General features: G+C 46.2%; 1 pseudogene; it reads right to left on the bottom strand.

The window, feature by feature from the left end:
- The window catches only part of LOC142803180 (uncharacterized), a 40,913-nt pseudogene extending 15,349 nt beyond the window's left edge, over positions 1–25,564 (bottom strand).
- Positions 25,565–26,282: the final 718 nt, after the last annotated feature.

The raw sequence follows: 26,282 nt of genomic DNA, 5'->3' as shown, positions 1-26,282 counted from the left end.
ACCGCTAGTGAGGGTGAGGTTGATAATATAGGCCAAGACATTAGATATCAATGGTGACACCATTTTTAACTCAACAGAACCTATCTCATCAATCCCTGATAAAACATTGTTTTTAAGTTTTCTGATTAATCTTTCTACTTCAACCGGATCTGTGGGTGCGAGAAAAATAGAATACGGCAAAGGAGACTTATCAGGAATTGGAGCATTATCTCGCTTTTCATCCGCTAAAATAAAGGAACCCGCATTTATGAAATGTTCATTCATGACATTGGCCAACCTTTCACCACTGAAAATCTGACCATTAATTGTTAGGGCGTGTGTCCTATTACAACCCTTATTTCTGTTCGTAAGCCCATTTATGACCTCCCATAGCTTCCTCTGGTCATTTTAAATGCTTTCAAATAATTTTTCATAGTAGTTCTGTTTAGCCTTCCGTATTTCTGAATTTAAAACGTTTCTGTATTTCTTGTACTCAGCTAAGGCGTCTGTGTTCCGCGAACGGATGAAATCATGATACAATTTATTCTTTATTTTTATGCGCTGGTAAAGATCACGATTTCTCCAAGGCTTTCTGCATTTCTTATTTCTGCCACGTGAGCGCTTCTGAAGTGGAAATGCCGCATCATAGCTAGTACTCAATAACGTCATGAATGTGTTATAAGCATCATCAGGATTTTCTTGTCTATAAACAGTGGTCCAATCTATGTTCTGAACTAGCTGAAAAAAAATGTTCCCGAGTTTTGCTGTTTTTAATTCGGTGGAATTAAAAACAGCAAAACTTGTGGGGTGAGAAGACAGATGTAAAGGGACTTTCAAGTCCTTTTGCAATACCTTCGAGAAAACAAGACAATTCACTTGGAGTAGAAACCACTGATTCAATGTTGTTGGATGAAGGTATGAGCTTTTTGGTTCTGAGGAAAAAAAGAGGGATTTCCTGTTGCTAGGTTTTGACAAAAACTCAGAACGCTGACTATCATAGCTGTCTTCCCCGCAGGGGCGCCTGCGCAAGTAGGCGTTTGGGTTGTAGCGACACAACAGACCCGAGCTAACGGGGGAGTTTTGACTCCCTCCCACGCCTAGCCGTGCGTGGCCTTGCCGTGTCCGGGGAAAAGGGGATCCTTGGGGTTGAGCCGACGCTGGGTGATTGGACCTTTCAGGCCCCCCGGCAGAGACAACACACCCCTTTGGCCCCGGCTTCACGTAGACGGCACCCCTGGGCTGACCCACCCAGAGGAAATTGGCAGTCGCCTTTTCCTATCTCTCTCTCCCTACATCTTCGTCTTTCTTACTTTTTTTAGCTTTCCTGTCTACTTCTCTCTTCTGCTTACTTCCAATTTTCTCGGCGGCAAGGGTTAACCCTGTGCAAATAGCCTACCTTGGCCTAGGCGCATTGGGTTATAGCACAGTTGTGCGGCTGACGTCTGCAAGCTTTCAGCATCCGCAAACTTGCAGCGTCCCCTCGTTGGGCTCCATGGTGGGTGGCCGCCAACGCTGCTGAACAACATACAGTTAGCATGCAGAAAGCATTCCCTTTACTTAGTGATCGTGCCTCCTCAAAGCGGGTACGCACCGAAGATATCAATTTTTTCATCCGGCCAAGACAAATCTTTCCTCATTTCCACGTTGTACACTGCGAAAAAACTAACAAGCAAGCCAGAACTCTATCCCCCTTCGTAGTGGCTAGGTGCTTAACCGAAACTCTCAGTGCCGGCTACAAGGTTACCAAAATGGCCAGCGGAGATCCACTCCTTGAAATACGTGCCAAAGACCAATTCGATAAACTGAACACCCTCACAACGTTTGGAGACACACCCATCAGTATTACGCCACACAGGTCCATGAACTCACCTCGCGGGGTCGTATCAGACGCAGATTTGCTTGACCTGACCGAAGCTGAACTTCTGGAAGGATGGAAGAGCCAGAACGTGACAAACGTACAGCGTATTAAGATAAGAAGAGATCAAAAAGGAATACAAACCAAACACTTAGTACTGACCTTTGCTTCGAGCGATTTGCCGGAAATCATTCAGACTGGGTATACAAAGACATCTGTGAGGCCATATATTCCCAACCCCTGCCGTTGCTTCCAATGTCAGAGATATTGCCACGGCTCGCAAAGCTGTCGTGGCAGGAAAACTTGTGCTCTATGTGGAGTCGTGGGCCATGCGTCCGATGATGATGAGTAGTTTTTTAGTGACGCAAGGGCCGAATGATGGCCAAAGAGCGCCATTTCAATTGACTACAGATATGAACAATGATATGGTGTGTGGCTGTAAAGCGGCCTTAAAATTCCTCGCTCTAACGCGGGTTAAAACATGAAAGTAATAAAATCATGACAGTGGCGTGACATATGTGTGGTGATAGCTGATGGCAAAATGTCATGATAATAAAACCATGATGAAGATGTAGTCACCGCAGCCACGACCACTCTATAGAGGTCGTGCTACGGATTACCTCGAAATATCGGGTGAAAGCTTTGCACATCTTTTAAAAACGTAAAACGTGTTTGCAGTTTAAAAAGCGGATCCCTACCGATGAGCATCCCAGGGTGTAGAGGGAGCTGCTGTCGGTAGGGCAGTAAAAAGTGCTTTTTTCTTAGAGCATCTAGCTCATTGCACTGGACGAGAATGTGGAGAACCGTAAGGGGCTCTCCACATCTCTCACAATGTGGTGGATCACCGGTAGACAGAAGAAATGATTGTGTAGATTGTGTGTGTCCTGTTCTAAGCCTTGTTAATATTACTTCTGTGTGTCGTGATTTTGATAGTGGTGACCAATAACCTAGTTGCGGCTTAACAGCATGGAGTTTATTATCTGTGTGTTTATCCCACATGTTCTGTCAATACCCCCTGAGCTTTCGTTTTATAAAAGGTTTTAAGTCAAGTGCAGGGACTGGTGTTGATGCATTGGCAGTAGTGACATTGGCGCAAGCAGCCAGATTGTCGGCCAAAATGTTCCCTTGTATTTCACGGTGCCCTGGAACACAGCAGACAACGACATGCTGTTTTGATGTGTAGAGTGTGCACAGAAGTGAGTAGAGTGACACCAGCACGGGCTTCTTGTGTTTTTTAGGAGTTTTCAGGGCTTTGACCACGCTTAGGGAATTTGTGTATATTACCGCCTTTTGTAATTTTATCTGTTTAATGTGTTTTACGACCGCCAGTATTGCGTAAGCTTCTCCTGGGAAAATTCTTGCATTAGGATGAAGAACGCCGGCCTCGGAAAAGGATTGGCCTACCGCTGCTTATGACACAGAAGTGTTCACTTTGACGCATCAGTAAAGAACTCAGGGCATGTGTATTTATGTTATAGTTCTAAAAAGTATGTATGTATGTGTGCAAGTGGTGCGTGCTTTGTGACATCAACAAAAGAAACATCAGAATCTATAAGCTGCCACTGCCACGGTGGCAGATATGTTGCAGGAGCCATAAAACTGAGTTCAAGAAGAGGCACACCTGTTTCTTCGGCCAGGCTCCTTACACGCAGCGCGTAGGGCTGCCTAAACGAAGGACGGTTTTCGAACAAGCCAGAACAAGGCAAATCATTATATGTGAATTGGGAAGGACGTTTCTTGTGTGCCTTCACCTTCAAAAAGTAAAAAAAGGACAAGGAGCATCTTTGTAGGTGGAGCGAAGATTCATTCGAATCCACGTACAGGCTCTCCACAGGGCTGGTGCGGAAAGCACCCGTAGAGAGGCGAATGCCTAGATGGTGGACAGGGTCGAGAATTTTCAAGGCTGATGGTGTTGCCGAGTGATAGATTATAGCACTGTAATCTAGGCGTGTGCGTACGAGGCTTTTATGTAAGTTAATTAAACATTTCCTGTCACTACCCCATGTAGTGTGTGACAACACTTTCAAGATGTTTATTGTTTTTAAGCACCTGTCCCTTAAATACTTGATGTGTGGGATGAAGGTTAGCTTAGTGTCTAATCTGAGACCAAGAAACTTGTGCTCGGTCTTCACTGACAGAGGTTGACCATGCAGGTCAATGTCTTGATCAGGATGGAGGCCCCTCTTTCGGCGGAACAAGACACAAGTGCTCTTTTGCGCGTTGAGTATAGAACCATTCTCGTTTGCCCATTGAGATACCTTGTTCAACCCTAGTTGAACTTGACGTTCGCACATTGAGATGTTGCACGATTTGTAACCAATCTGCACATCATCGACATATATGCAGTAAAAAATATTTCGTGGGAGAGACAGGTGCAAGGAATTCATTTTAACTATGAAAAGTGTGCAGCTCAATACACCTCCTTGTGGCACTCCTGTTTCTTGGACAAATACTCGAGATAAGACAGTGCCAACTTGGACACGGAATGTACGGTTGGACAGGTAGCTTTCGATAACTGTCAGCATTCTACCCCGCACACCTAAATGTGACAGGTCTCGCATTATGCCGAAGCGCCATGCAGTGTCATATGCCTTTTCCATATCGAGGAACACAGAAAGAAAAAATTGCTTATGAACAAAAGCGTCGCGAATTTTCGCTTCGATACGGACAATGTGGTCAGTGGTGGACCGAGCCTCTCGAAACCCACACTGGTATGGGTCAAGTAGGCCACTAATTTCAAGGAAGTGCATCAGGCGCCTGTTAATCATTTTTTCAAAGACTTTGCAAATACAGCTGGTTAATGCTATTGGCCTTTAGCTGGAAACTGAGGCCGGGTCCTTGCCTTGTTTTAGGATTGGGATAATGATAGCTTCCTTCCAGGCTGAGGGTAGCTCGCCAGAAGACCATATCGCATTATACAGAGAGAGGAGAGCTTTCTGGGTTTCAGTGGGCAGGTGTTTTAACAAGTCATATGCCACACGGTCCAGGCCTGGGGCAGATTTATTGCAGCAGGCAAGTGAGGCCTGCAGTTCAGCCAAACAGAAAGGTTCGTTGTATGCCTCATGTGTTGTGGGCTTGCGCTCTAATCTCTGTTTTTCTATTGCGGTTTTGTATCGTCGGAACGCTTCACTATAGTGTGTTGAGCTGGAGACCTGTTCAAAGTGCACTCCGAGAGTGTTTGCCTGGTCTTCCAAACTCTCCCCTTGTGTGTTCACTAGAGGAAGCGAATGTGCTCCTCGTCCTGCCACCTTACCAACCATTCTCCAGACTCTCGACTCATCTGTGTATGAGTTAATGCCCGATACAAATTTGTGTCAACTTTCTCTTCTCACCTGTCGGCACGTCCTCCTTGCTTGCGACTTGACGTTCTTAAAGTTTACAAGATTCTCGGCTGTGGGCGAGTCTCTAAGCAACCTCCATGCCTTATTTTGCTCTTTCGAGCGTCACGGCACTCATTATTCCACCGTGGGACTCGTCGTTTGCTTGACGGTCCACATGTTTGGGGAATACATTTTGTTGCTGCATCAACCAGGAAAGCTGTAAAGTAGCATACAGAATCCTCTATGCTCAATGCCGCGATGTCAGTCCAAGATAATAAAGTCATTTTTTGAAACTTTTTCCAATCAGCTTTGTCGGTGAGCCATTTGGGAACTTGTGCAGGACATGTATTTGTTATTGATGTGCTGATAACGATAAGAAAATGGTCACTACCATATGGATCAACAATGACTTCCCGTTTAAGTAGAGGCAGGAGTGATGGGGATATTATGCTGAGGTCTATTGCTGAGTACGTATTGTTAGCGATGTTGTAATATGTTGGCTCTTTCCGATTCAGCAGGCACGCACCGGAAGAAAAAAGGAGCTGTTCAATCAGGCGACCTCGAGCATCGCAGCGAGAGTCACCCCATAGATTGCTATGTGCATTGAAATCTCCAAGGAGGATATAAGGTTTCGGAAGTTCCTCCATGAGGGACTCGAATTCATGCTTTTCAAGATGTTGTTGTGGAGGTATGTAGAGAGAGCAGATGGTGACGAGTTTATTCAGAAGAACTGCTCGAACAGCCACCGCCTCAAGGGATGTTTGTAGTGGTAGGTGTGTGCATGCAATCCCTTGATTGACTATAATGGCAACACCACCGGATGGCACAATGGCATCATTCCGGTCTTTCCGAAAGATAACGTAATGACGTAAAAAGTTGGTGTGTTTAGGTTTATGGTGTGTCTCTTGTACGCACAGCAACTTACGTGTATGTTTGTGTAAAAGTTCATGGATATCGTCGAGGTTTCTCAACAGTCCTCTGACGTTCCACTTGTGTCATGTTAGAATTTGTGTCATTTTAATGTAGTGTGGTGTTGTGTGTACAGAGGTGTTGCGTTAGTTTACAGGGACTTTTGAGGGCCCTGTGATTCGAGGTTTTTCTTTTTTGGCGCGCTCTAAGGAGTTGCGCCTATCCTTAGGCGTCTGAGGCGCCGGATGAGTGGGACTTGTATCCATCACCTCTTGTGAGGTGGTGGATGGTGCCTGCCGGGCAGGCACATTCACTGAACTTTTGGACCTAACTGCGCCTGCAGTGGTCCCAGGCTCGGCAGGCACCGTGGTCTGCCGGCCCTGTTTGTCAGGTAGCGGAGCAGTGCAGGCTGCTCCAGCCGGGGGCGCTGGCGGCACGACCGCGGCCACACACTGTGTGACATTCGCGGGTGCTGAGGCATGTGGCGTGGCGCCCCGGCGCGTCACATCTGCAAAGGAGGAATAAGATGGGTTGTGTATTGCGAAACGTTGGCGTGCTTCTTGGAATGTGAGAGTGAATTTAACCTTAAGTTCTACTATTTGTTTCTCTTTTTTCCATGCGGGGCATGATCGTGAGAGGCAGCGGGATCTCCTTCACAGTCCGAACAATGATTTGTTTCTGAGGTGCAGTTGTCCGATATGTGTTGAATGGATGCGCACTTTGCGCAAGTGGCACGCCCTCTGCAACTCTGCGATCCATGACCGAAACGTTGGCACTTGAAAAATCGACGAGGGTGTGGAATGTATGGTCTTACACGAAGCTTTCAATAGCCGGTTTCGATTGATTCTGGTAGGTCACTTGTTCCGAAGGTAATTATTACGTGTCTTGTAGGGGTCAGTTTGTTGTTGCGCCTTATTGTTATTCGTTGGACTTTGACCACGTTCTGGTCCTGCCAACCTTCGAGCAGCTCACTTTCAGAAAGCTCAGTAAGATCATCATCAGAAATTATGCCATGGAGAGTGTTCATGGACCTGTGTGGGCCCACCGAAACAGGGGTTTCCCCAAAGGCTACAAGCTTAGACAGCTTTTCATACTGAGCTTTGTCACGAACCACCAAAAGAAGATCGCCACTTCCCATCTTTGTCACTTTATAACCTGGGCCTATTGCTTCCGTGAGAGTTTTGGAAACGAGGAAAGGTGAAATGGCTCGGACTATTTTGTTTTCGTTTTGACTGTGGATTACATGGTACTTTGGGAAAGTCGGCTTTGGTGTGTTAGGCAGGAAAGTATCATCGGTGCGCCACCTTTTTAGGGAGCGATCAGGAAGGAGGGGAAAAAGTTTTGCCATAAAAATAGTATAAAGTTCGGCAGCGATGGTGGCCACCCACCACCGAGCCCAACAAGGGGACGCTACAAGGTTGACTAGGGAACACTTGGAGACGCCAGCCATGCATCGCCGCTATAACCGAATATAACTACCCAAGGTTGGGTAACTACACAGGGTTAACCCTCGCCGCCAGGAAATTCGGAAGTAAACGGAAAAGAGAAGATGACCGGACAGATAAAAAGTGAGAGATAAAGACGAAGATGTAGGAAGAGAGTGATGGGAAAAGGCGACTGCCGATTTCCCCTGGGTGGGTCAGCCCAGGGGTGCCGTCTACGTGAAGCTGGGGCCAAAGGGGTGTGTTGCCTCTGCAGGAGGGCCTTAAGGGTCCAATCACCCAGCGTCGGCTCAACCCCCAGGATCCCCTTTTCCCCGGACACGGCAAAACCACGCACGGGTAGGCGTGGGAGGGAGCAGAAACTCCCCCGTTAGCTCGGGTCCATGGTGTCGCTACACACCAAACGCCTACTTGCGCAGGCACCCCTGCGGGGGCCACGCGTCCGACAACTGCGAAGCACCTGCACACTGTGTGAACTGTGGCGGTAATCATGCAGCGTACTCACGTTCCTGTTCTTTCTGGAAAAAAGAAAAAGAGATCATCACCTTAAAGATAAAAGAAAACATTACATTTAAAGAAGCCAGAAAAAGAGTCTCGCCATTTTATGGCCCCACATATGCTGATTCGGCGCGCCAGGGGGCAGTGTCGCACCAGCCCTCGCCACTCCTTCGGCCTGCACAGAGCGAGCCATTGGCTGTGGCGCCTGCCCCCAAGGCGGCAGTAGTTGATTCTACTAAGCCTACTACTGAACAGAGACCAGAGACTCCAGGGTCCTCGGGTCTCAAGGCCTCTCCTCACCAGGCGAGGCCCAAGCTTCGAAAAACCAGCTCGCATGAGCGAGCATCCAGTGCCTCCGAAGAGGCAAATGATACGGCGGCACCCCTGGTGCCAAAAGAACGGCGCGGCTCTCTGGAGCGCGCCAAGAGAACTAAAAAGCTCATAACAGGGCCTGATAATGGCCCTGTTACTTGAGCTCGACCTTTCAGCTTAAACAAGTCACTCCCTTAAGGTACACACAGCACTACTTTACTTCCGATATGGAAACACAAATTATACATTGGAACGTCAGAGGACTGCTTAAGAACCTCGACGATGTACAAGAGCTTTTATACAAACACTCACTTCAAGTACTGTGTGTACAGGAAACACACCTAAAATCCTCAAATACAAAGTTTTTACGTGCTTACGTCAAATTCCGAAAGGACCGAGATGATGCTGTGGCGTCCTCCGGTGGCGTAGCCATTATTATTAACCAAGGAGTAGCGTGTACACATTTACCACTCCAGACATCTCTTGAGGCGGTGGCTGTTCGAGCGGTACTTTTAAACAAACTAGTCACCATCTGCTCTTTGCATGTACCTCCCCATCACCGTCTTGAAAGACGTGAATTTCAGTCTTTAATAGACGAACTGCCTGAACCTTACTTGCTTCTTGGGGACCTTAATGCACATAGTGGACTGTGGGGCGATTCTCGATTTGATGCACGAGGTCGTCTCATTGAACAATTTCTCTTCTCTTCCGGTGCCTGATCGAAACCTCGATGACTTACAAGAACTCCTCCATGAACACAATCCAAGAGTGCTGTGTGTACAGGAGACACACCTAAAACGAACTAACACAAACTTTTTACGTAACTATATAATCTTCCGAAAGGATAGAGATGATGCCATGTTACCATCCGGTGGTGTAGCGGTTATAGTAAGTCAAGGTATAGCATGCACACAATTACCCCTTCAAACTTCCCTCGAGGCGGTGGCTGTCCGAGCAGAGTTTCTAAACAAACTTGTCACTGTTTGCTCTTTGTACATACCTCCGCACCACCGTCTCGAAAAACTTCAATTCCAGTCTTTAATCGACGAACTACCTGAACCTTATCTGGTCCTTAGGGACCTGAACGCACATAATTGTCTGTGGGGTGACTCTCGCTGTGATGCCCGAGGTCGTCTCATTGAAAAATTCCTCATTTCATCGGGTGCTTGTCTGTTGAATAGGAAAGAGGCAACATACTATAACCTTGCCAACAAAACTTACTCTTCCATAGACCTCAGTATCGCATCTCCTTCACTTGTACCATTACTTCAGTGGAAAGTCATAAATAATCCATACGGAAGTGACCATTTCCCTTTAGTTTTGAGTACACCAATAACAAATGAATGTCCTCCACATGTTCCCAAATGGCTGGTAAACAAAGCCAACTGGGAACGATTTCAAAAGCATACTCACCTAAATTGGACTGACATATGCGGGTTAGGCATAGATGAAGCTGTGCAGTACTTCACGGCTTTTCTTACTGACGCTGCAACCAAGTGCATTCCACAAACATCTGGACTGCCCGGCAAACGACACGTTCCGTGGTGGAACACTGAGTGCCAGAATGCGCGAAAGGAACAGAACAGGGCATGGAGGTTGCTGCGGAACTCGCCGACAGCGGAAAACCTTGAGAGGTTTAGGAAAATAAAATCTCGAGGCAGGAGAACGCGTCAGCAGGCCAGAAAAGAAAGCTGGCACAAGTTTTTATCAGGGATAAATTCATATACACAAGAGGCTAAAGTCTGGAACATGGTTCGTAGGGTAGCAGGAAGACAAGTAAACTCACTCCCACTCGTAAACACACAAGGTGATAGCCTGGAAGATCAAGTGAACTTCCTCGGTGCACACTACGAGCAGTTGTCTAGCTCGTCACACTACACAGAAGCTTTCCAAAGACACAAAGCAAAGATAGAAAAGCAGAAACTAGAATCCAAGTGCAGAAATTACGAGGAATGCAACCAACCTTTCAACTTAGCTGAGCTACAAACATCACTAACCTCTTGCAATAATTCCGCTCCAGGCTACGACCGTGTCACATATGAAATGTTGAAAAACTTGCCGCTCGAAACGCGAAAAACTTTACTCTCTCTATACAATGCTATCTGGCTTTCAGGTACCATCCCTGCTTCTTGGAAAGAGGCTATTGTTATCCCTATTTTGAAACAGGGCAAGGACCCTTCCTCAGTTTCAAGTTATAGGCCCAATGCACTAACCAGCTGCGTTTGTAAACTTTTTGAAAAAATGATAAACCGCCGACTTTTACACTTCCTTGAAACGCACAATCTGCTCGACCCATTTCAGTGTGGGTTTCGGGAGGGTAGATCCACCACCGACCATCTGGTGTGTATAGAGGCACAGATCCGAGACGCTTTTGTCCACAAACAATACTTCCTCTCAGTGTTTCTCGATATCGAGAAGGCTTACGACACAACATGGCGTTTTGGGATATTAAGAGACTTGTCTCACCTTGGTGTGCGCGGTAGAATGCTTTCCATAATCGAGAGTTACTTCTCCAATCGGAAATTCCGCGTCCGTGTGGGCAGTACTCTCTCCCAAATATTTGTGCAAGAAACAGGAGTACCGCAAGGTGGTGTACTTAGTTGTACACTTTTTATTATAAAAATGAATTCCTTGCACCTGTCCATCCCCCGCAACATGTTCTATTCCACATATGTCGATGACGTCCAGCTTGGCTTTAAGTCATGCAACCTAGCAATGTGTGAGTGACAGGTTCAGTTAGGTTTAAATAAGGTCTCCAAATGGGCAGAGGAAAACGGATTCCGGCTGAAACCAGGAAAAAGCACGTGTGTCTTGTTCTCTCGAAAGAGAGGCATGCACTCAGAACCCGACATTGAACTGAACGGCCAACGTCTGTCTGTGAATGCGGAGCATAAATTCCTAGGCTTAATCTTGGACAACAAGTTGACCTTGGTACCACACATAAAGTATTTAAAAACAAAATGTTTAAAAGCCATGAATGTTATAAAAGTGTTGTCACGTACTACGTGGGGTAGTGATAGGCAATGCCTCATGAACCTCTATAGAAGCCTTATTCGTACCCGCTTAGATTATTGGGCCGTTGTCTATCAGTCTGCCACTCAAAGTGCCTTGAAAATGCTGGACTCCGTGCACCATTTGGGCATCCGCCTTTCTACGGGTGCTTTTCGCACCAGCCCCGTAGAAAGCCTTTACGTTGAGTCAAATGAGTGGTCGCTTCATCTGCAAAGAACCTACATGTCCTTTGTATATTTCCTTAAGGTGAAAGCAGACAAGAGGCACCCCTCATACTCTACTATTAATGACTTGGCGAGCTCCATTCTTTTTCAAAATAGGCCTTCAATGAGGCAGCCCTTCTCAGTTCGCCTGAAGGGTCTAGCTGAGGACACTGGAGTGTCACTCGAACACAGTTTAATGGCTCCTGTAGCATACCCGCCACCGTGGCAGTGGCAGACAATAGACAGCGATGTGTCTTTCCTAGAGGTTACAAAACATGCACCTATTGCCCATATCCGAACACACTTTCTGGAACTTCAACACAAATACACACGTCCTGAGTTCTTCACAGATGCCTCCAAGACTAACTCCTCTGTGTCCTACGCTGCTGTTGGCCCATCCTTTTCGGATGCTGGCCCTCTACATCCACGCACAAGTATCTTCACAGCGGAAGCTATCGCGATACTGGTGGCAGCTAAACACATCAAACAATTACAAATACAAAAAGCAGTAATTTATACAGACTCCCTCAGTGTGGTAACGGCTCTGCACAGTCTTAAAAAACAAAAAAACCCAGTCCTTGTCTCACTTTACTCCATTTTGTGCACACTCTACACACACAAACAACATGTTGTAGTGTGCTGGGTGCCAGGGCACCGTGAGATCCAAGGCAACGTGAGGGCGGATCAGCTCGCTGCATCCGTCCATGAGAGCACCACCATTACATCTATATCAATCCCGGCCCTTGATCTTAAGCCGTCTCTCAAACGAAACCTCAGGGACTACTGGCAGAGCAAGTGGGATACACACACACAAAACAAACTACACGTTATCAAGCCACACCTTGGCCATTGGCCACCAGTATCAAAATCACGTCTAACAGAGGTAACACTAACAAGAATCAGGATAGGACACACATACACGAGACACACACATCTTTTATCCGGTGGTGATCCACCATTATGTGATAAATGTGGTGAGACATTAACAGTTCTTCACGTTTTAATTCAATGTAAACATTTCGACAGTCTAAGAAGACACCACTTCCCACTATCCTACCGACAACATATACCTTTACACCCTGCAATGTTCGTCGGTTAGGGAACCGCTTTTTAGTCACAAATCACTATTAGCGTTTTTAAAGGAAATTCATAATTTTCATATCATATACCCGGGCATACTGTAGCACGACCTCTCTTGAGAGGTTTTTGCTGCGGTGGCTACACAGGAAAGCACATGCCTCACGGCCCTTGGACGCAATGGTATGAACGAGTGAGGCACTTGTGCTAATGCCATACATATCCACCATCGTCTTATTATCACCAACTTTTGTCATCATTCACACCATACACATCTTTCACGGCATGGTCATCATTTTATTACTCCTATGTTCTTACCCGCCTTATCGCGAGGAATTTTATGGCCCTTATACAGCCGCTTATCACAATCATTGTCCATATTTTTAGTAAGATGAAATGGCGCTCTTTGGCCAACAAATGGCCCTTGTGCCAAAAACACCATATATCATCATCATTCCGGTGCCTGTTTGTTGAATAGGAAAGAGCCAACATACTATAACGTTGCCAACAAAACTTACTCGTCTATCGACCTCAGCATCGTATCACCTTCACTTCTACCCCTACTTAAATAGAAAATCATAAATATTTTATATGGAAGTGACCATTTTCTTGTAGTGTTGAGTTCACAAACATATGAATGTCCTCTGCACGTTCCCAAAAGGCTGATAAACAAAGCAGACTGGGAACAGTTCCATGACACTACATGCTTGAGTTGGACAGACATATGTAGGTTAAACATAGATAAATCTGTGCAGTACTTCACAGATTTTCTAACTGACGCAGCAGCCAAGTGCATACCGTTAACATCTGGAATTCCCGGCAAACGACACGTCCCATGGTGGAACACAGAGTGTCGTAATGCGCGAAAGGAACAGAACAGGGCATGGAGGTTGCTGCGAAACTCGCCGACAGCGGAAAACCTTGAGAGCTTTAAGAAAATAAAGTCTCAAGGCAGGAGAACGCGTCGGCAGGCCAGAAGAGAAAGCTGGCAGAAGTTTTTGTCAGGGATCAATTCATACACACAGGAGGCTAAAGTCTGGAACATGGTCGGTAGGATAGCAAGAAAACAAGTACACACATTTCCACTCGTAAACACTAAGAGTGATACCATGGAAGATCAGGCAAACTTCCTCGGTGCACACTTTGAACAGATATCCAGCCCGTCCCACTATACCGACACTTTCTAAAAATACAGAACAAGAATAGAAAAGCAGAAACTCGAACACAAATCCACTAGATACGAGGCGTATAACCAAGCTTTCAGTCTAGCTGAGCTCCGAACATCTCTAAACTCCTGCAGTACTTCTGCCCCAGGCTCTGACCGTGTGGTGTATGAAATGTTAAAAAACCTACCAGCCGAAACACGAAAAACCTTACTTTGTTTATACAATGCTATCTGGTTTTCTGGCACTATCCCTACCTCCTGGAAAGAGGCTATTATTTTTCCCATTTGAAAGAGGGCAAGGACCCTTCTTTAGCTTCAAGCTATAGACCTATTGCACTTACAAGCTGATTGTGCAAAGTATTCGAAAAAATGATAAACTGCCGACTTGTACATATCCTTGAAACAAACAATTTGCTCGACCCATTTCAGTGCGGGTTTCGAGAAAGTAGATCCACCACAGACCACCTTGTTCGTATCAAGGCACAGATCAGAGACGCCTTCTTCCATGAACAATAATTTCTCTCTGTGTTCCTCGATATCGAAAAGGCTTATGATACAACAAGGCGTTTTAGAATTCTAAGAGACCTGTCCCACCTTGGCGTGCGCGAAAGAATGTTTCACATAATCGAAAGTTACCTGTTAAACCGGACATTGCGTGTCCGAGTGGGCACGGTTCTTTCCCAAACATTTGTCCAGGAAACGGCGTGCCACAAGGTGGTGTACTTAGCTGCACACTTTTTCTCATCAAAATGAATTCCTTGCATTTGTCCATCCCCCGCAATATGTTCCATTGTACATATGTCGACGACATCCAGCTTGGCTTCAAGTCATGTAACTTGGCAATGTGTGAGCGGCAGGTTCAGCTGGGTTTAAACAAGGTCTCCAAATGGGCAGATGAAAACGGATTTCGACTTAACCCACAAAAAAGCACGTGTGTCTTGTTCTCTCGAAAGAGAGGCATACACTCGGAACCTGACATTTGACTGAACGGGCAACGTCTGTCTGTCGAAGCCGAGCATTTAATTCTTAGGCTTAATCTTGAACAACAAGTTGACCTTGGTACCGCATATAAAGTATATAAAAAACAAAATGTTTAAAAGCCATGAATGTTATGTATATAAAAACAATATGTTTAAAAGCCATGAATGTTATAAAAGTGTTGTCACGTACTACATGGGGTAGTGACAGGCAATGCCACATGAATCTGTATCGAAGCCTCGTTCGCACCCGCTTAGAATATGGGGCCGTTGTTTATCAGTCTGCAACTCGAAGTGCTTTGAAGATGCTGGACCCCGTGCACCATTTCGGCATCCGCCTTTCTACGGGTGCTTTTCGCACCAGCCCCATAGAAAGCCTTTGTGTTGAGTCAAATGAGTGGTCGCTTCATGTGCAGAGAACTTACATGTCCTTTGTTTACTTCCTTAAGGTGAAAGCGGATAAGAAGCACCCCTCATACTCTACTCTTAATGATTTGTCAAGCTCAATTCTGTTTCAAAACAGGCCTTCGATGAGGCAGCCCTTCTCATTTCGCCTGAAAAGACTAGCTGAGGAAACTGGAGTCTCACTTTAACACAGTTTAATGGCTCCTGTAGCATATCCGCCACCGTGGCAATGGCAGACTATAGACTGTGATGTGTCCTTTCCAGAAGTTACAAAACATGCACCTATTTCCCATATTCGAACATACTTCCTGGAACTTCAACACAAGTACACACGTCCTGAGTTCTTTACAGATGCCTCCAAGTCCAACTCCTCTGTGTCCTACGCTGCTGTCGGCCCATTCTTTTCGGATGCTGGCCCTCTACATCCAGGCACAAGTATCTTCACAGCAGAAGCTTTCGCGATACTTGTGGCAGCTAAACACATCAAACAATTACAAATACAAAAAGCAGTAATTTACACAGACTCCCTCAGTGTGGTTGGCACTGCACAGTCTTAAAAAACAAAAAAACCCGGTCCTTGTCTCACTTTACTCCATTTTTTGCACACTCTACACACTCAAACAACATGTTGTAGTGGGCTGGGTGCCAGGGCACCGTGAGATCGAAGGCAACGTGAGGGCGGATGAGCTCGCTGCATCCGTCCACAAAAGCACTGCCCCTACACCCATATTATTCCCGGCCCTTGATCTTAAGCCCTCTCTCAAACGAAACCTCAGCGACTACTGGCAGAGCAAGTGGGATACACACACACAAAACAAACTACACATTATTGAGCCACACCTTGGTCATTGGCTGCCAGTATCAAAATCGCGTCATACAGAGGTAATACTAACGATACTCAGGATAGGACACACATACACGACACACTCATATCTTTTGTCCAGTGGCGACCCACCATTGTGTGACAGACGCGGTGAAGCACTAACAGTTCTTCACATTTTAATTCAGTGCAAACACTTGGACACTATAAGAAAACAACACTTTCCATTACCCTACCGACAACATATACCTTTACACCCTGCAATGTTCGTTGGTAGGAAACCGCTTGTTAGTTATAAATCATTGCTAGCGTTTTTAAAAGAAATTTATAGTTTTCATATCATATACCCGGGCATTCCGTAGCATGACCTCTCCTGAGAGGTTTTCGCTGCGGTGGCTACACAAGAGAGCACTTGCCTCACGATCCTTGCACGCAAGGGTATGAACGAGTGAGGCACTTGGTGCTAATGCCATTCATATCCACCATCGTCTTTTATTATCACCAACTTTGTTCATCTATTCGCACCACACACACCTTTCACGGCATGGTCATGATTTTATTACTTGTATGTTTTACCCGCCTTACCGCGAGGAATTTTATGGCCCTGATACAGCCGCTAATCACAATCATTGTCCACATCTCTTGTCCCATGAACTGGCGCTCTTTGGCCATCCAATGGCCCTTCCGCCAAAAAACACCATATATCATCATCATAGCTGTCTTTCGCAGCGGCAACCATTTTCTTAAAAATAGTGGCCGCACATTCATAATTTGTCTAATTTCTAGGGCATTGGTTGTAAATTAGTTTACGCCACACAGCTCTTCTTAGCCTGTAATCGCGTGCACAAACTGAATTCCACGAAGAATCAGAAGGACCTTTGTTAGATCCCTTTAGGTTTACATTAAATGTTGATTTATTTAACGATTCTTTTATCACGTCACTTAAATTCATGGTAGTTTGCTCTTTACTTTCAACTATTCGGTTTGACCAGGCGGCCCGTAGTGATTTTTCAAATTTACTAAAATTTATGTGAGTTATTGAGTAGCTGGTTACAGAGGTCACCGGTCATATAGTCTCAAAATATATAAGCAAGTGGTCACTACTTGTACCCAAGCTCAGGGTAGACCATGTAGAGATAGTGAGGTTAGGACTGTACAAAGTAAGGTCAATCGTTGAGCGAGACCGACTACTAGCAAAAGTGGGTGTTCATGTATTAATGCATGTTAGGTTATACTGTGCAACCAGATACCACAAACGCTTCCCACTCATATCGATTCTAAAACCCCACAATATATGGTGAGAATTCAAGTTACCCGCCAATAATATTTGTTTCCTACACGACAAAATTACCGACAGGGTGTCTAGCAAATTAATATTTTAAGATTCCCTGACTTTTCCAGGTTTTCTCTGACAATTTCAAGTAAAATTCCCTGACCTCTGCATAGGCGGCAATACATGTAAGATCATTAGTTCAGACGACAAAACATTGTTTTATTTAGAGCGTAAACATAAATAATTCACCGCAAATTGTAGTCGCTGACTAGAGTATTATTGCACAAAGTCTATGCAAACACACATCGGCTTCTGCTGTTTGTGTCAGCCACTGCACAAGAGTACTTGAAGCACTCATCTGTTACTTCTTAAGAGCATCTATTTTTTCTTGCAGGAGACTAGCTTCCGTCAGCGAGTCACCAAGCAGCCTTCGCTTCTTTTCTTACAGTTATTTGACAAGAGCAGCCGCTCTTTTCTTGTTCTTTTGAACACCTGACTCCACTCGTCTTTCTGCCTTCTTTTTCTGCGGTTCCTCTCTGAAGACGCTGTAGGAATTCTGAACCATCTCCAGCATCTTGTCAGTAATTAGAACTTTTTCCACGCCGCCTGCCGCGAACACGGCATCATGCACCAGTCGTTGTGCTATCAGCGGGTCTTCTTTCAAGATTTCGACGAGGCATTCTTTGTTGACCGAGAAGCCTCTTTCTACGGCAGCGTTGCAGTGAGACAGAGGATGATCTTGATAAAAGACAACAGCTCTTTGTGATCATGTGAGCAGAGATCTGGCCACAGAACGTCCAGCCTCTGCTCTTTCCTGTCAAAAATTTTCAAATTTTCTTCGTTGAGGCTCGATGAACAGACCTCTATGTAAGAACAATGGGCCCGCTCTGCTTGCAGACCAGTCATCCACTGCTGCTCTGACAGCACTTCAAGTGCCAGGGTCAATCGTTTTGGGCCAGCCTCCAGAGACAATGCAAATGTGGGGTCCAAACAGCTGGCACCCCTTGTTAGCTTGTACTTCAATGGTGACCTCTCCACCACCACCACTCTCCCCCGCAGGGGCGCCTGTGAAAGCAGGCGTTTGGTGTGTAGCGACACCACGGACCCGAGCTAACGGGGAAGTTTCTATCCCTCCCACGCCTAGCCGTGCGTGGCTTTGCCGTGTCCGGGTAAAAGTGGATCCTGGGGGTTGAGCCGACGCTGGGTGATTGGACCGTTAAGGCCCCCCGGCAGAGGCAACACACCTCTTTGGCCCCGGCTTCACGTAGACGGCACCCCTGGGCTGATCCACCCAGGGGAAATCGGCAGTCGCCTTTTCCTATCGCTCTCTCTCTACATCTTCGTCTTTATCTCTTACTATTTATCTGTCCTGTCTTCTACTCTCTTTCGTTTACTTCCAAACTTCCTTGCGGCTAGGGTTAACCCTGTGCAAATAGCCTACCTTGGTCTAGGCGCATTGGGTTATAGTGGCGTTGTACGGCTGGCGTCTGCAGGTTTAAGCATCCGCAAACTTGTAGCGTCCCTTCGTTGGGCTCCGTGGTGGGTGGCTGCCAACGCTGCTGAATAAATATAAGACAGGCATGCATAGAGCATTCCCCCTACTGTCTAATCGTACCGGCTTAAAGCGGGTACGCACCGATGATATAAATTTTTTCAACCAGCCAAAAGAAACATATCCTCACTTTCATGTTATCCACTTTGAAAAAACTGAAAAGCAAGCCAGGACCGTCTCTCCTTTCCTAGTTTCTAGATGTCTTACCGAAACTCTTGGCACAGGATACAAGGTAACCAAAATGGCTAGCGGAGACCTTCTCCTCGAAATCCGTGACAAAGAAAAATTTGAAAAGCTAGACCGTCTTTCAGATTTCGGTGGCATACCAATACCCATAACACCACATAGATCAATGAACATAACTCGCGGAGTGGTATCTGACATGGACTTACTTGACTTGACTGAGACTCAACTTTTGGAGGGCTGGAAGAGCCAGAATGTCACTAATGTACAGAGAATCATCATCAGAAGAGATAATAAGGAAACGCCGACAAAACACTTAATACTCACGTTTGCATCCAGTAAACTACCGGAAACTATTCAAACAGGGTACACGAAGACATCTATCAGGCCGTACATACCAAACCCTCGTCGTTGCTTCCAATGCCAGAGGTATGGCCATGGCTCTAAATCCTGTCGTGGTTGCCAGACTTGTGCACAATGTGGAGTTCTAGGCCACGTGTCTGAGAACTGCAAACAACTGCCGCACTGTGTAAACTGCGAAGGAAACAATGCCGCATATTCACGCTCCTGCACATACTTGAAAAAAGAAAAAGAAAAAAATTACGTTGAAGGTGAAGGAGAACATTACATTTAAGGAAGCACGGCGAAGAGTCGCTGCATTCTATGGACCTACATACGCTGATGCGGCGCGTCAGGGGGCACCGCCGCACCAGCCCTCGCCACTCCTTCGGCCCGCGCATACCGAGCCGGCGGTTGTGGCACCTGCCCCCAAGGTGGCTGTAGCCCAGGCTACACCGCCTGCTCCCAAACAGAGGCCGGAGACTCCAGAGTCTTCGGGTCTCAAGGCCTCCCCTCACCAGGCGAGGCCTAAAATCCGAACTAACAGCCCGCACGTGCGGGCATCCAGTGCCTCCGAGGAGGCAATGGATACGTCGGCACCCTTGGTGCCGAAAGAGCGGCGTGGCTCCTTGGAGCGCGCCAAGAAAACAAAAAAGCAAATAACAGGGCCTGGTGATGGCCCTGTTAAGTGAACTCAAACTCCCCGTCTAAACAGCCACTCGCTCTTCGTACACACAGCATTATTTTACATTCACCATGAACACTCAAATTATACAATGGAACGTCAGGGGCCTTCTCAGAAACCTTGACGACATCCAAGAACTCTTACACGAACACACACCAAAAGTGCTGTGTGTACAAGAAACACACCTTAATTCAAAACACACAAATTTTCTTCGTAAATACGTTATTTTTCGAAAGGACCGTGATGATGGCGTGACATCATCCGGAGGTGTTGCCATCTTAGTGAATCAAAGAATTGCATGCACACACTTACAACTCCAAACATCCCTTGAGGCAGTGGCTGTTCGAGTGATTCTTTTTGATAAACTGATCACAATCTGCACTATTTACATTCCTCCTAGCTATCAGCTGCAAAAACGTGATTTACACTCTTTAATTGATGAACTTCCGGAACCTTATGTTCTCCTTGGAGACTTTATTGCGCATAGCAGGCTATGGGGTGACTCTCGGTATGACGCGCGAAGTCGACTGATCGAAGAGTTCCTTCTCTAGGAGCGCGTGTCTCCTAAATCGAAAAGAACCAACCTATTATAATCTCGCCAATAACACCTCCTCCATAGACCTAAGCATAGTATCTCCATCTCTTGTGTCTCTACTCCAGTGGAAAGTCGTCAGTAATCTGTACGGAAGTGACCACTTCCCCGTAGTTTTGAGCACAAATACAGTAACTGAGTGTCCACCACGTGTTCCCAAGTGGCTCATAAACAGAGCCGACTGGGAACAGTTTTATACCATCGCTCGTCTAGGTTGGAATAACATATGTACTTTGAACATTCATGTTGCTGCCAACTTCTTCACAGCGTTTTTGATTGATGCTGCAACAAAATGCATCCCACAAACAAATGGACACCCTGGAAAACGGCGTGTGCCATGGTGGAACTCTGAATGCCGAAACGCGCGCAAACAGCAAAACAGAGCTTGGAGGCTGCTTCGGAACTCACCGACAGCCGAAAGTCTTGACACCTTCAAGAAAATAAAGTCTCAAGCTAGGAGAACGCGTCGGCCGGCCAGAAGAAAAAGCTGGCAGAAGTTTTTGTCAGGGATCAATTCATACACACAGGAGGCTAAAGTCTGGAACATGGTCGGTAGAATAGCAGGGAAACAAGTACACACACTTCCATTCGTAAACACTCAAGGTGATACCTTGGAAGATCAGGAAAACTTCCTCGGGGCACATTTTGAACGGATATCCGGCTCGTCCCACTATACTGACACTTTCAAAAAATACAGAACAAGAATACAAATGCATAAACTCGAACACAAATCCACTAGATACGAGGCATATAACCAAGCTTTCAGTCTAGCTGAGCTCCGAATGTCTCTAAACTCCTGCAGTACTTCTGCCCCAGGTTCTGACAGTGTGGTGTATGAAATGTTAAAAAAACTACCAGCCGAAACACGAAAAACCTTACTTTGTTTGTACAATGCTATCTGGTTTTCTGGCACTATCCCTACCTCCTGGAAAGAGGCTATTATTATTCCCATTTTGAAAGAGGGCAAGGACCTTTCTTTAGCTTCAAGTTATAGGCCTATTGCACTTACAAGCTGCTTGTGCAAAGTCTTCGAAAAAATGATAAACTGCCGACTTGTACATATCCTTGAAACAAACAATTTGCTCGTTCATTTTAGTGCGGGTTTCGAGAAAGTCGATCCACCACAGGCCACCTTGTTCGTATCGAGGCACAGATCAGAGACGCCTTCGTCCATAAACAATATTTTCTTTCTGTGTTCCTCGATATCGAAAAAGCTTATGATACAACATGGCGTTGCGGAATTCTAAGAGACCTGTCCCACCTTGGTGTGCGCGGAAGAATGTTTCACATAATCGAAAGGTACCTGTCAAACCGGACATTCCGTGTCCGTCTGGGCAGTGAGCTCTCCCATACATTTGTCCAGGAAACAGGCGTGCCACAAGGTGGTGTGCTTAGTTGCACACTTTTTATTATCAAAATGAATTCTTTGCACTTGTCCATTCCCCGCAATATGTTCTATTGTACTCATGTCGACGACGTTCAGCTTGGCTTCAAGTCATGCAACTTCGCCATGTGTGAGAGGCAGGTTCAGCTGGATTTAATTTAGGTCTCCGAATGGGCAGATGAAAACGGATTTCGACTTAACCCACAAAAAAGCACGTGTGTCTTGTTCTCTCGAAAGAGAGGCATGCACTCGGAACCTGACATTCGACTGAACGGGCAACGTCTGTCCGTCAAAGCCGAGCACAAATTCTTAGGCTTAATCTTGGACAACAAGTTGACCTTCGTACCGCACATCAAGTATTTAAAAACAAAATGTTTAAAGCCCATGAATGTTTTAAAAGTGTTGTCACGTACTACTTGGGGTAGTGATAGGCAATGCCTCATGAATCTGTATCGAAGCCTCATTCGCACCCGCTTAGATTAAGGGGCCGTTGTTTAACAGTCTGCAACTCAAAGTGCTTTGAAGATGCTGGACCCTGTGCACCATTTGGGCATTCGCCTTTCTACGGGTGCTTTTCGCACCAGCCCTGTTGAAAGCTTTTACGTTGAGTCAAATGAATGGTCGCTTTATCTACAGAGAACTTACATGTCCTTTGTATATTTTCTTAAGGTGAAAGCAGACAAGAAGCACCCCTCGTACTCTACTATTAATGATCTGTCGAGCTCCATTCTGTTTCAAAACAGGCCTTCGATGAGGCAGCCCTTCTCAGTTCGCCTGAAGTGTCTAGCTGAAGAAACTGAAGTGTCACTTGAACACAGTTTAATGGCTCGTGTAGCATACCCGCCACCGTGGCAGTGGCAGACTATAGACTGCAATGTGTCTTTTCTAGAAGTTCCAAAACATGCACCCATTGCCCATATCTGAACATACTTTCTGGAACTTCAACACAAATACACACGTCCTGAGTTCTTCACAGATGCCTCCAAGACTAACTCCTTTGTGTCCTACGCTGCTGTCGGCCCATTCTTTTCGGATGCTGGCCCTCTACATCCAGGCACAAGTATCTTCACAGCGGAAGCTTACGCGATACTTGTGGCAGCTAAACACATCAAACAACTACAAATACAAAAAGCAGTAATTTATACAGACTCCCTCAGTGTGGTAATGGTTCTGCACAGTCTTAAAAAACAAAAAAAACCCGGTCTTTGTCTCACTTTACTCCATTTTGTGCACACTCTGCACACTCAAACAACATGTTGTAGTGTGCTGGGTGCCAGGGCACCGTGAGATCTAAGGCAACGTGAGGGCGGATCAGCTCACTGCATCCGTCCACGAAAGCACTGCCCCTACACCCATATTAATCCCGGCCCTTGATCTTAAGCCGTCTCTCAAACGAAACCTCAGGGACTACTGGCAGAGCAAGTGGGATACGCACACACACAAAACAAACTACACGTTATCAAGCCACACCTTGGCCATTAGCCACCAGTATCAACATCACGTCTAACAGAGGTAACACTAACAAGACTCAGGATAGGATACACATACACGACACGCACACATCTTTTGTCCGGTGTTGATCCACCGTTGTGTGATAAATGTGGTGAGGCGTTAACAGTTCTTCACGTTTTAATTCAATGTAAACAGTTAGACACTCTAAGAAGACAACACTTTCCATTACCCTACCGTCAACATATACCTCTACACCCTGCAATGTTCGTTGGTAGGGAACCGGTTTTTGTAATAAATCATTGTTAGCATTTTTAAAAGAAATTTATAATTTTCATATCATATACCCGAGCATTCCGTAGCACAACCTCTCCAGAGAGGTTTTTGCTGCGGTGGCTGCACAGGAAAGCACTTGCCTCACGGCCCTTGGACGCAAGGGTATGAACGAGTGAGGTACTTGTGCTAATGTCATACATGTCCACCATCGTTTTTCATTATCACCAGCTTTTGTCACCTATTCACCCCACCCACACCTTTCACGCATGGTCATGATTTTATTACTTGTATGATTTTACCCGCCTTACCGCGAGGAATTTTATGGCCCTTTTATAGCCGCTAATCACAATCATTGTCCACATTCTTTGTCCCATGAACTGGCGCTCTTTGGCCATCAAATGGCCCTTGCGCCAAAAAACACCATATATCATCATCATCATCATCATCTCAACCACCTTCTGACAGCACGCTTTAACAAAGGAAACGCAGTCTTTCTTGAATTGGTGCAAAGTAAGCTGTGGCATTTTTGGCACCTTGCGGAGCTCATTCTTCGCAGCGAACCCAATGTCGAAGGCTGGTACGGGTATACAGTTCTCAAGCTTCTCTAAGTCAATCTTGAGCAACTTCGCGGGTGTGTCTGCAGCAACAAGCACTTCCTTCTTGACAATCCTTGCAAGCAGTGACCGCAGTATATTGTGCAGTGCAGTTGAAAGAAAGGGCACCATTGGATTGTCAGTCTGAAATTTTGCCAAAAAAGGCTCCAGTTCCTCACAAATTGACAGCATGAAGGCCAGTTTTACTGGCAACAGCTGATCCTTCACTGCGTTTGCAACAGCAATGTAGCTAGAGCATGTAGGCTGCTTCTTTGCCTTCACAGAGCCCTCCACAAACTTCACCAGGTTAGGAAGAAGTTCTAATGCCCTGGTGATTACCTTCTCATTTTCTAGCCACCTGACCGCACAGAATTTGAGGGGAAATAGTGCACTTCCTGTAAAGGTGACGTAGTCAGCACGACGTGCAGGCACACATTTGAACAAGTTGTAGCTGCTGCGAAGAAAGCCTATCACATCCCAGCTAGTTGCAGCATGACCTGCCTTGTATGCTTATTCATTACGTGCAGCCCGCAACTTCCAATATCTAGGATATTATGACTCTCATCCAACTCCTTGAGTTCCTCCTTCAATGACCTCAGGAACTTCATGTTCACATTCGGCCCATCCATTTAAACTTGTAGTATCTTGGCTTGCTTGAGCTCTTCTGTGGCCTTCCTGAATGCAGATGCCATGTCCTCCGCACACGTGTGCCCCAAGAAGCATGAAGTTAGGTACTGCGTTTTCAGAGTGCCATCAGTAGTGTCATCCCAATATCGGACGAGCACATCCATCTGTTGCTTCTGGGTCATTTTGTTCAGCGACTCGTCAAATGAAACAACTAGGAACGGCACACCGGCAAGGCTTGATAGAAGATTCTTACAAAAGTAAGGCGCAATACCGTAGCAAATCGTATACCCTACCTTGTCCTTCCCTAGATGAAGTTTTTCGGCGACTTCACATCCCGGAAACATGAGAGGGAAGAGCGAGGCCGACGCCGCTGTTGACCGAAAAGATCCGTGAGTCGCTACCGCGTCATTTCGGCCTTTGTCACAGCGCTCTTCAGAAGAAAGCCGCTCATCGATGTCTTCGCACTTGTGGTGGGGGCAGGCTCCTCGGGCGTGACTGTCCAGTCTTCGCTACATTTGGCCGAAGCGTTCGTCGCTGGCAAGGACAACATACCAGTTTGCGAGGCGCTCGACCGACACTTCAAACCAGCAAGATGCTTCTTGCTGGACGCGTGACTGGAAACTGCAGTTCCTCCCATGTTGCTTAAAGAAAATGTTTTGCAGCACAGTGTGCAATGAGCACTGTGAGGATCATTCTGCACGGGCTTACTCCAGCTTGCATATTCCGAAACGTTCGGGTTCGTCCAGTCCGAATTAAAGGAGCACTTTCTCGCCGCCGTCATCGTCAGTGAGAAGGCTTTTCTTCAGAAAAAAAAACGATGAAAACACACCGCCACGGGAAGGTTCCGTCGTTCAAAACATGGCGGTCAGAAGAGGTGGTCCAAAACAACAAAAGTGTATACCCAGCATGCCCAGCGCGCACTGCTCAGGGTTGCCAGGCCACGGAGAAAAAAAAAGCCAAACTTTTCATCCTTGGCACTACTGCCCCACTGGCTTGGATTGGATCTGTCCCCGTTGGCTGTTTGCGCCAATTACGGTGAGCTGAGTGCGCGCTCCGCGCCGGGGAACAAGTCGCGAGTCATTTTCCCTGACTGCGTTCTCTTTTTGGCAACATTCCCTGACGATTCCCTGACTTTTCCCGGCGTGTATCATTTCCCTGACAATTCCCAGTTTTCCCGGTTGATAGACACCCTGACTGAAACAAACACAGAAGTATCTTGAGCACCAGCTGGAAAATAAGCATTTACTAACAAAAAAGGGGGCATCCCGGAAGAGAGATATCTTAATGCTAAAGTTTTACTTCCAGCAGACGACGTGGTTCAACTCTACACTCTTGAAGCATTTGCGCACGCATGA

This window comes from Rhipicephalus microplus, chromosome 3 (genome assembly GCF_043290135.1).
Source record: "Rhipicephalus microplus isolate Deutch F79 chromosome 3, USDA_Rmic, whole genome shotgun sequence".
NCBI classification, from domain to species: Eukaryota; Metazoa; Arthropoda; class Arachnida; order Ixodida; family Ixodidae; genus Rhipicephalus; species Rhipicephalus microplus.
The sequence above is the reverse complement of the archived record's forward strand: the minus strand, read 5'-3'. Positions and strand labels throughout refer to the sequence as shown.